Consider the following 11,865-nt stretch of genomic DNA (forward strand, 5'->3'; position numbering starts at 1 on the left):
GGCTCTTCTTGGTTTATTTAATCTAGATACAGAATAGCAATGCTGAACTTCTCCAGTTATATTATCCACTAAACTTCTCAGAGTGTTCATGTACTATTTTCGAAGATGTTCTAACATTTGACACAGGATATGAACATTTTCAAATGCACCTGCGGGGTCTCTGATTCATTCCTCCATGGATCTAATCCCTTTAATATAGATTACTTGAATCTCTTACTATCCTAATCCCTATATATGTAATTTTCTCACACTTTTTTGAAGAAAGTTCGCTTGAGGATTTTTTAATTTTACAAATTATCACTTGATTCTAGTCTTACTCAGGACATATTTTCTATTGTTTTCTAACTTTTTTACATATTCTGAGAGTTGCTTCATATTTGTATTTGTGTGTGCACATATAAGTGTCTCTGTATATATGTGTATGATTGTATGTATGTATGCAAAAGCGTCAAGATCTTATTCAGCAATCTTGCTCATGACTGGTATTCCAATACTTGAGCCATGCTTCCAATGCAACTTTTGGCTGGTTAATTATAGTTTCTCAAAGACTGTTCTGCCCAGGCTGGATGCAACCTGAACTTCCCAGACTCCTTTACATTCTTAGGTTTTATTTATCCAGTGGAATCAACTTTTAAACTACAAAGATTTTTGTGAATGTAAAGTCTAAGCTGTAGCCCAGATTTTTAACTCAAGAATTCATATAAAGATAAATGAACATACACATTACATATGCTGAGTGTACAGTGTTAGAAATGTGATCCTAGGCTGGGTGGTGGTGAGATCTGAGGATTGGAGTTCAAATCCAGCCCAGGTACGAAAGTCCCGGAGACTCTTTTCTCCAATTTACTGCAAGAAAACTGGAAGCGGCAATGAGACTCAAGTGGTAGAGTGCTAGCCTTGAGCTGAATAGCAGAGAGACAGTGCCCAGGCCCCGAGTTAATTTCCAAGACCACCACCAACAAACAATATATAAGTAAAGGAAAGAAAAAATGTGATCTTATCCACCAGTTCATAGCTAGTATAATCCCTGCTCTCACAAGATGGACTTTTTCCAATTAAGTCCATGCTCTTATATCTGACTTGCATTGAAAACAGAATTATTCTTCCATTCTACTTTCAACAAAGTTGTGTCATTAGCAAGCGTGATTTAGAAAGGGAGTGGCCTCATACTTCCTGTTCCATGTAGGAGTAATGCTTTCTCTATATCACTCTCATAAATCTACATACTGGACTTGGCTTTATTGTTTCAACGTGGTCTTATTCATAGTCTTCTATAGTGTATTGAACCCTTATACTTAAACACAGAATTTCTCTTTCTCTTATTATTGCTATAGTTTACATGAGTTAACAAATTCATGTACACTTGGGAAATAATGCACAGCACATACACTCACAAAAAAAATGATCTGAGAAACTTCTTCCCCTTTAAAATTCGCCTTAATTTACAGAGAATTTACAAAGTTTGTACTCAATATACTCATGGATAATGTATTTATAAGCAATATAAATTTCATATTTTCCCTTTACTAAGTTGTCTCTGAAACTTGTGTTACTTCAGGTCCAAAAGTGTCCTTGTGTTATTTCGTTGAAGCCAGAAATCATTCACTATACCTCAAGCAGCACCATAGATTGTTCCCGGAAGTAACTGTTACTGGATGTGGAAACTGATCCCAGGAGAGGAATTGAACACAGAGGATTTACAAAGTTCAAGTTAACTTGTGCTTTTCTTTTTACTGTAAAAGAAGAGAATCCGAGGTCTTGAAGAAAACTCTGTCCTTGACTTTGTCTAGTGTGTTTTTACTCATATATAATTTTCCTGTAAACTTCTAGTTGAGAGAATTACAAAAAGAAATAATGTGCCATTTGATGGCCAGCATAGAACAAAAGGAAATAACGTTTTTTTAAATATGTTCTACTGCAGGGGCTGAGAAGGTGGCTCAGTGGTAGAGAATTTACCTTGCATGCCTGAGGCCCTAGGTTCGATTCCTCAGCACCACATAAGCAAAAATAAGCCAGAAATGGTGCTGTGGCTCAAGTGGTAGAGCACTAGCCTTGAGTTGAAGACCTGAGGTAAAGCGCCGAGGCCCACAGTTCAGGCCCACGACTGGACCCCCCAAAAAAATCTACTGCAAAGAAACAAAGACATGGAGGGTTTAAAGTGTTTTATGGATGGATATTTCACTCCTGACATGATTCTGTTATTGTAGGAGTCAGTTATCAATTCCTTTATTTTGGTCCTGAGTTCTCCAGAGCGATAAGGATTCCAAAAGAGCATCCAGTGCGTATGATCAGCAAAAGGAGCCATTTCTCACACAAAAATATCTGTTTTTTTTTTTGTTTGCTTTTTTGTTTAGTTTATGTTGGTTCTGGGGCTTGAACCCTGAGGCTGGACCCTGCCCCTGAACAATTTTCCTTCCTGCCCACCAGCCCCCAAATCCAGTACTCTACTGCTTGAACCAAAACTCCACTTCTCGATTTTTTGCTGTGTAATTACAGATAGGAGTTTGACAGACTCTCCTGCCTGGGTTAGCTTTGAACTAAGATAGTAAGAAAGCCAAGTGTCATCAACTGTACAGTCTTCTCTTTTCAAATGAGAAATATTAGATGAAGTTTATTGTGAAGCTAATATTTGACCATTTTTTCTTTCTTTTTTGTGAGCATACCATACAGAGGAGTTACAATTACTTGGGCAAGATAACGAGTACATTTCTTATCAATCATTGTTGCCTCCTCTGTTTCCCCTTCCCATCCCTTCACATATACCCCCCTCCCCCATCCGGTCCTCCCCCCCGACCAAAGTTGTAAAGTTCGTTTTTCGACATAACGACTTGTTACAATCTGTCCACCTGTATCCCTAGTTAAACGATTTGTTTTTAAAGAATATATCCAGCAAAGAATCCATAACAAAACTCAGCAAAAGTAGGTGCACTGAATCATTTTGGAATTATTTTTTTGGGGGGTTGGGAAGATTATTGATCTTGCCGTTCCTTTTGGAAAACTTAAAGTCATATTTCACCACATTTGTTCTTGTGGGGTTTGAATTCTGATCTTGGGTTATTAGCTACAGCACCACATCCTGGTTTCTGGTGATTAATTGAAGGTTAGGGTCTCATGTACTTTCCTGACAAGGCTGGCTTTGAACCACAATCTTCTGGTCACAACCTCCTTAGTAGCTAGGATTACAGGTGTAGACCACCAGCACCTGGCTCATATTTGCATTTATGTGCACTGAATGACCCTGTGTAGAAAAAGAATGGAAATTTTAACCAAATGATGACATTGCAGCATTTCAGAAAAATTGAAGAAGCAAGAAATATATCCTCCTTTTCCATTTTGTTACATTAATGACCGATGAGCTTTGGGACCTTTACATTAGCATCCTCTGCCATCTGTGTAGATGTATTTATATCAGGAAATTTTCATAGAGAAATATAGAAAGAATGAGATTTTTAGAAAACAAAAGAGATAAGGTATGAAAGAATAGCATAGAAGGAGACACATTTATCACACAGAGACTAAGAGCTAGCCTAAGAGATTTAGAATGCTAAAGGCAATGATGAAAAGCCTAGTTGGCAACAAGTTCTACAATAACCAAAAATGGTTCTCTAGAACAGTTTCTGGTATACCTTAATTACTATCATTTATTCCTTCTATCTGGATTTATTCTTTATTTTCTTTCACAACTATTAATTAGCCTCTGCTTTTTTGGTGCCATAACTCACCAAAAAGATTTCAAAATCACACTTAGCCTACCCTTCTCTTTGTGATTAGCAGTGACGACATATATCCTGGAATCATTGAATTTCCAGAATTAAACTTTACCTGACATCTAAGCACATTCCTGGCATTAATTGCTGTGACTTAATGAACAAAACTTTTTTAACACTGTATCCTAACATAAGTAAAGTACATAAATTAGGGACTGTTGTCAGGTGTCATTATGGAAGAAGCAATTATATATTCCAAGTATGGGGTCTTTATTTTGCATTTACTAACTAAATGTTTTTTGTTTTGTTTTGTTTTTTGTTCTTTTTGCCAGTCGAAGGGCTTAAACTCAGGGATAGGGAATTTTCCTGAGCTTTTATTTCTAGCTCAAGGCTAGCACTCTACAGCTTGAGGCACAGCACCACTTCCAGTGTTATTTTTTTTAATGTGTTACTAAGGAATGAACCCAGGGTTTCATGGCTGCTAGGCAATCACCGTACCATGAAGCCAAATTCCCAGAGCCCTTAATAACTTTCTTAAGATGGCATTACATTTTCATTCCGTAACTATATATCATAATTTTGACCAGGTTCTAGAAAATGATGTAGAAAGCAATACAATACAATAAGTCTAGTAAGGCTGGATGGACAATGAATAACTGTCACGGTCTCGCCAGGGAACAGAAGGACTTATCTCATGAATCTGTTTCAACAAGCTACCGAGACAGCTACTGACCCACAGCCCACCTCCAGATTGAGAGGGCAACCTTGAGTTCCATCCACATGGGGATGCTGGGCCCTCTCTTCTAGCACCCATTCAACCAGGTCTTGGGAAAGAGAGAGAAAAAATTCAGAATTACAATTAAGTTGGGTGCCGGTAACTCAGAATTCTAATCCTAACTACACAGGAGGCTGAGATATGAGTATCATGGTTCATAACCAGCCCAGGCAGGAACGTCTGTGAGACTCTTATCTCCAAAGAACCACTAGAAAATCAGAAGTAGTGCTGTGGACTCAAGTGGTAGACCACTAGCCTTTTGCTGAGGCTCTTGGGAACAGAGCCCAGGCCTAGAGTTTCAGCCCCAAGACTGACAAGAAGTGAACTTCCTAACACAAGAAGTGGACTGAATAGCACCCATTGTCCTAGGGAGCATGGTAGCGAAGTCAGGCAGAGCTTCCTGTGAAGCTGAAGTCATAAGTAGGTCACCTGGCTTCTCTGTCCAGCTGCAAAACTCAACACAGTGAAGGATCCTCTTCATCATGGGGATAGGGTAATGATGAAAGAGAGCCATGTTTTGTTTGATAATCCCACATCTGTTGCACGATTAATAACAGGGCCAACCTGAGCCATTTCCGGGTATCTTCCTGTCATTTGATCACAGAATTGCCGAGAACCTTCTCTGAAAGCTGCTCCCTCTGTGCCTAGCCATGCTCCAGAGATCCCTCTTTTCCTCACAACTGTCCTGTGAGGAGAATGAGGTTCGATGGTTGTGACCCTACCCAGAGCTTCCCCTGTGGTCAAGAATCATCTGCTGTGATTTTTCTGCCTGCTCAAACTGACTTAAGAAACCATTCAAGCCACAGGAAAATCAAAAACCACAAGCAGACCAGAGACTCCAGTAAGAGACAGGTTAAGGACACAGGGAGATACAGGATCTTCCTATCCCCCCCCCCAAAAAAAAATCTAAGAACTCTTTTTTTGTACCTTTTATAAAATTTTTTTTTCTAAAAGTTTTTTTTTAATTTTTAACTTTTAATTTTTTGTTTTCTATTAACTTTTTTCTTCCTATTATAATTTTTATTTTAGGGGTATATGTGTGTGTACTTTTTTTTCTTTTAAAATATTTTTGTTTAGCTCTACTGACCATTTGATGCTTTTTCCTTTCCTTCTCATTCTTTTTAATATTTCTTCTTTTTCATTCTTCTTTGCGTGACATAATTGTTGTTCTGCTCATCCTCAGATATGCCAACAGTTGATTATTAGACCTTACCCCCCATTGTGTACACGCTTAATCCAGAAATTTATTACTTAATTTAAAAACTATTAGACTTAAATTCCTTAAGAGCAGTACTACCTCTTTATACCTATATAATATTTTAAGCATTTTTACTTTTAAGTTTTTCACATCTCCTTTTTATCCATCCCCTTCTCTTATTCTATCCAAGTTCTTTTCTGAATATTACGTTTTAAAATTTGCATAATTTTTAAGTGTTGCTTTTCTTAATTTTTCATTTTTGTTTTTCTATTTTTTCTTGTCTTTTTTCTTTCTCTTCTACTTATTTTCTGTCTCTCTACTATCATTGTATCCAACCTATTTACCGCTTTGAGATTAGGATTGAGTTAAGTTAATTCTCCCACAGCCTTTCCACATCCCTATATGCTTATTTTTACCCATATCTCTCCTTAACTTAATAATTTCTGTTTGCCAAATTCTTCTTTGTGGTTCGTAGCCCATTAATACATAGTTGTTTCATGTTGAATAGGTATATCTGTTGAACTAGATTTTTGCAGTTTTTTGACTTTGCAACTACGGACTTTGGTTGATGCTTGCCTTAAAATACTGTGCTAGCACAAAACTGGTGTTACTTTCATCTCAAATGGGCAGAGCAACTGGGAAAAACACAAGAAAAACAGCAATTCCGGGTATCTCAAATCCCACTCATGATAATCAGGGGACAGAAAAGATAATGAATAATCCAGAGGAGAGTTCCCAAAAAGCTCTACAAACACTACTGCTAAACATGGTAAATGAAAATATTGAAAACCTGCAAAGGACTCTGAATGAGAGTGATAGGGAGAGAGGAGGCAAAACAAAGTTTAATACAAGAATATCATGAGTATGAGGAAGCTACTGACGATTGATACAGGAATTGCATGAGCAGCTTGAGAACACTCAAAGAGAAATAAAGGAATGTCGTGAGAAGACTGAGATCAATCAATGAGATCTACAGGAACTGCATGAATGTGAAGAAGCTAAGCAAAGGGTAATACAGGAATTGAGGGAGCTGGATTAGAATGCAGAAAGATCACTAAAGGCATTCATGGAATCCATAAACAGAGAACTGAAAGAAGTCAGGGAGACCACGAAGGGAATGCTGGATGGAACCCAACAGAGGAATTGGAATAACCAATCAACTAAGTGATTTGAGAATAAACAATGAAAACCAAATTAAGGAATTAAAGAAGTTCATACAAGATATAAAACAATGCTCCAACAAAGAATTTGAAGCCATGAAAGCCGACCAACTAGAAGAAAAAGAAATAAAAAACAAAGTATAAAGTCTTGATAGTAGGTTACACCATGCAGAAGATCGAATCTCAGGGATTGAAGACAGCCTAGATATTATAGAGAAAGAAAATACAACCATCCAAGACAAATCCAAGAAATATGATAGATATATTCAACACTTGGAAGACACCATCAGAAGGGCTAATCTGAGGATAATGGCTGTAGAGGAGAACCCAGAGACAGAAGTTAATGGTCTATGAAATTTGTTTAACAGGATCATAGCAGAGAACTTCCCAAACATGTAAAAAGATAGGCCTATTTGGATATAAGAAGCTATTTGAACTCCAAATAGAGTGGGCCAGAATAGGACATCCCACTGTCACATTAAAATCCACACAGGATCAATTCAGACCAAGGAAAAGATCCTTAAAGCTGTCAAGGAGAAAAGATCAATCACCTATAAAGGGAAACCAATTAGAATCACCTCAGATTTCTCAGCGGAGACAATCATAGCAAAAAGAGCCTAGAATGATGTTTGCCATGCCTTAAAGACAAACAACTATCAACCAAGAATTCTGTACCCAGATAAACTCTCCATAACTGAAGGTCAAATAGAAACCTCCATAGGAAAGAACACTTGAAACACTATATCTCCACCAAACCAGACCTACAAAACATTCTTAAAGGCGTCCTACACATAGCAAACCAACAAGACCACAATAAAGGCCAAGAAATTGCACTCAAACTGAGAATCCAATAACCTCAGGAAGAACCCAATTGCCTCAGCCCCCAAGAAGGTGGATAACATGGCAGGAACTCCCAAATACCTCTCAGTCCTACCTCTCAACATTAATGGACTTAACTCTCCAATGAAGCGACATAGACTATCTAGTTGGATTAAAAAGCAAGATCCTTCTATCTGTTGCCTTCAGGAGTCACATCTTGCCAATAAAAACAAACATTTTCAATGTGAAAGGCTAGAACAAAATCTACCAGGCAAACTGCCCCTGTAAACAGGCGGGAGTTGCAATCCTAATATCAGATAAAATAGACTTCAAATTAAAATTCTTGAGAAGAGGTAAAGAAGGTCGCTCCATACTAATTAAGGGATCTCTCCTTCAGGAGGATATTACAAATCTAAATATCTATTCGCCAAATAACAGAGGACCCACATTAATCCAAGAAACACTACTTTCCCTCAAATCCCACAGAGATCCAAAGACATTAATTGTTGGGGCTTTTAACACACCATTTTCCCCACTAGATTGATCAACTAGACAAAATCTCAACAGAGAAAGCACAGACCTAAACAACTGCATAGCTCATCAAGGTTTCACAGACATCTACCGAATATTTCAACCATTAGCATCAGAATACATGTTCTTGTCAACAGCACATGGAATGTTTTCTGAAATAGACCACATTATAGGTCACATAGCAAACTTGTCCAAATTCAGAAACATTGAAGTTATACCTTGCATTCATTCAGACCACAAGGGAATAAAATTAGATCTCAACCCCAAAAGCCACCAAAGAATGTCCTGTAACTCATGGAGGAAATTCAAAGGTTCGTGATATTCAACAAAAATGAACAAAGGAATTACCGGCTCCTCTGGGACACAGCAAAGCCAGTATTCAGGGCGAAGTTTATAGCTCTGAGTTCCTACATCTACAAATTAGAGAGATCTGAAACCAAACATTTGATAAGACATCTGAGCCTCAATGAAAAAGAGCAGCAAGATAATCCCCAATCCAGTAGATGGTAAGAAATAATTAAAATTAAATCAGAATTAAATTAGAAGCCAAAAAATTATATAGAAAGAATCAACAAAACAAAGAGTTGATACTTCGAAAAAATTAACAAAATGGACAATCTTAGCAAATATTATCAGAAAAAGAACAAACCCAAATAAATAAACTGAGAGATGAGAATGGAAACATCACCACAGAAACATCCAAGATTCAAAACATTATAAGGGAATACTTCTCAAAACTTTATGCTAATAAGTTTGAGAACTTGGCAGAAATGGACCTTTTCCTAGCAAATATTGACATGACGAAACTAAACCAGGATGAGTTAAACCATCTTAACAGGCCCATATCAAGCATTGAAATAGAAACAGCAATAACACACCTCCCATCTAAGAAAAGCCGAGGACCAGAAGGCTTTACAGCAGAATTCTATAAGGCCTTCAAAACACAGCTCACACCAATACTACTTCAACTCTTCAATTAAATTAAAAGAGAAAGTTCACTACCGAATTCATTCTATGAAGCCATAATAACCCTCCTCCCCAAACCAGACATGGACTCATCACAGAAAGAGAACTATAGACCCATTTCTTTGATGAACATTGATGCAAAACTTCTCAACAAAATTTTGGCCAATTGACTTCACAAATTCATTCAAGCAATTCATCATCTAACAGGATACATTTCAGGGATGCAAACCTGAGTCAATATATGCAAATCAATTAATATTATTCATCACATCAACAGGAGTAAGGATAAGAACCACATGGTTATCTCAATAGATGCGGAAAAGGCATGTGATAAGATCCAACGCCCCTTTATGATGCAGGTTCTGGAAAAATTAGGAATCCATGTAACATTCCTCAATACAATAAAGGCTGTATATGATAAAGCTACAGCCAGCATTATACTTAATGGTGAAACACTAAAGCCATTTCTTCTTAACTCAGGAACGAGACATGAATGTCCAAGCTCTTTACTTCTCTTCAATCTAGTATTAGAATGCCTAGCTACAGGAATAAGACAAGATGCAAACCTAAAGGGGATGCAAATAGGGAAAGAAGAAGTAAAACTCTCCCTCTTTGCAGATGTCATGATCTTGTAGTTAGAGAATCCCATAGACTCCACTCCCAAATTACTCAAGGTGATTCAAAACTTTGGGAAAGTAGCAGGGTATAAAATTAACCCTCAAAAATCAATGGCTTTTCTGTATGCCAACAATGAGGAAAGTGTGGCTGAAATTAGGAAAACAACTCCATTCGTAATATCCCTACAAATAATAAAATAACTTAACCAAAAAACTGAAGGACCTCTATGATGAAAACTTTAAAAACATGAAAAATGAAATCACAACAGATCTTAGAAAATGGCAAAAACTCCCATCTTCCTGGAATGGAAAAATCAACATCTTGAAAATGGCAATACTTCTCAAGGCTATCTACAAATTCAGTGCGATACCTATCAATATTCCAACCTCATTCTTCAAGGAAATAGAAGAGGCAATCCAATAATTCATAGGGAACAATAAATACCCCAAATAGCAAAAACAATCCTCAATAGAAGGAACAGTGCTGGAGAATGTCAATGCCAAATTTCAAACGCTACTACAAAGCAATAGTAATCAAAATAGCTTGGTACTGGCACAAGAACAGACCTCAGGACAAATGGAACAGAATTGAAAACCCAGAAATGAACCTACAGAACTACCTTCTAATATTCCATAAGGGAGCTAACAAAATGCAATGGAAGAAAGACAGCTTCTTCAGTAAATGGTGCTGGCAAAATTGGTTAACTACTTGTAGAAAACTAAAGCTAGATACGTATATATCACACTGAACCTGAATCAACTCCAAATGGATCAAAGACCTGGATGACAAAGCAGACAATCTGAAAACATTACAGGATGGAATAGGAGAAATCCTAGGTCTCTTTGGCACAGGCTGAAATTTTCTTAATAGAGACCCAGAAACACAACAAATCAAAAAAAGTTTGGACAAATGTCATTGCATGAAATTGCAGAGATTCTGTATGGTAAAGGACCTAGTTAGCCAGATCAATAGAAAGCCCACGGATTGGGAGAAAATCTTCATTAGCCATACAACAGACAAGGTTCTCATATCTACAATATACCTGGAACTAAAAAAAATTAAATCTACCAACAACAAATCTTCAAAGAAACAACTGCCCAATAAATAAGTGGGCTAAAAGCTTAAAGAGAATCTTCTCTAAAGAGGAAAGAAGGATGGCCAATAGACACATGAAGAAATGGTCAACCTCTCTAGCCATAAAAGTAATGTAAATCAAAACAACATTGATATACCACCTCACTCCAGTTAGAATGGCTATACTCAAGAACTCTAATAACAGCAGATTGTGGAGGGGATGTGGACAGAAGGGAACCTTACTGCATTGTTGGTGGGAGTGTAAACTTGTTCAAACACTTTGGAAAGTAGTATGGAGGTTTCTCAAAAGACTCGACATAGAACTCCCTTATGACCTAGCAATCACACTCTTGGACATTTACCCAAATGTTCACAAACAAGACCACGCTAAAGCTACCAGTACAACTATGTTTATTGTAGCCTTATTTACCATAGCTAAGATATGGAACCAACCCAGATGCCCCTCAGTAGATGAATGGATCAAGAAAATGTGGTATATATACACAATGGAATTCTATTCCTCCATCAGAAAGAATGACATTGCTCCATTTCTTAGGAAATGGAGAGACTTGGAAAAAATTATATTAAGTGAAGTAAGCCAGGCCCAAAGAAACATAGGTCCCATGGTTTACCTTATTTTCAATAACTAGTATATGTCTGACTCAAGCAGAAATGGTCAGATAAGTTGGTGTTAGGGAAATGAACCCTAAGATATGTATTCAAACATTTTTACTTGCATTCCATTTTTTCTAGTACATTTATAAGTTTATTTCTTTGTTGCTTTTTATGTCCCTCCCTCACGGTATAATCCCTGCTTTCACTGTATTTTATGTTGTTATAATTTATGGAGGGGAAGGGAAAGAAAATTATTTAGGGATTACAGGTGGACCCATTGCAACAATGAGATGTACAAGTCCTATGTCGAAAATGAACTTTACAACTTTGTTAGGGGAAGGTGGAGGGTCGGGTATGGGATGGGGAGAGGATGAGATGGGAAGGGGAATCAAAGGAGGAGGC

This window comes from Dipodomys spectabilis, unplaced genomic scaffold, assembly GCF_019054845.1.
Source record: "Dipodomys spectabilis isolate Male_0828 unplaced genomic scaffold, ASM1905484v1 ptg000110l, whole genome shotgun sequence".
Taxonomy (NCBI): domain Eukaryota; kingdom Metazoa; phylum Chordata; class Mammalia; order Rodentia; family Heteromyidae; genus Dipodomys; species Dipodomys spectabilis.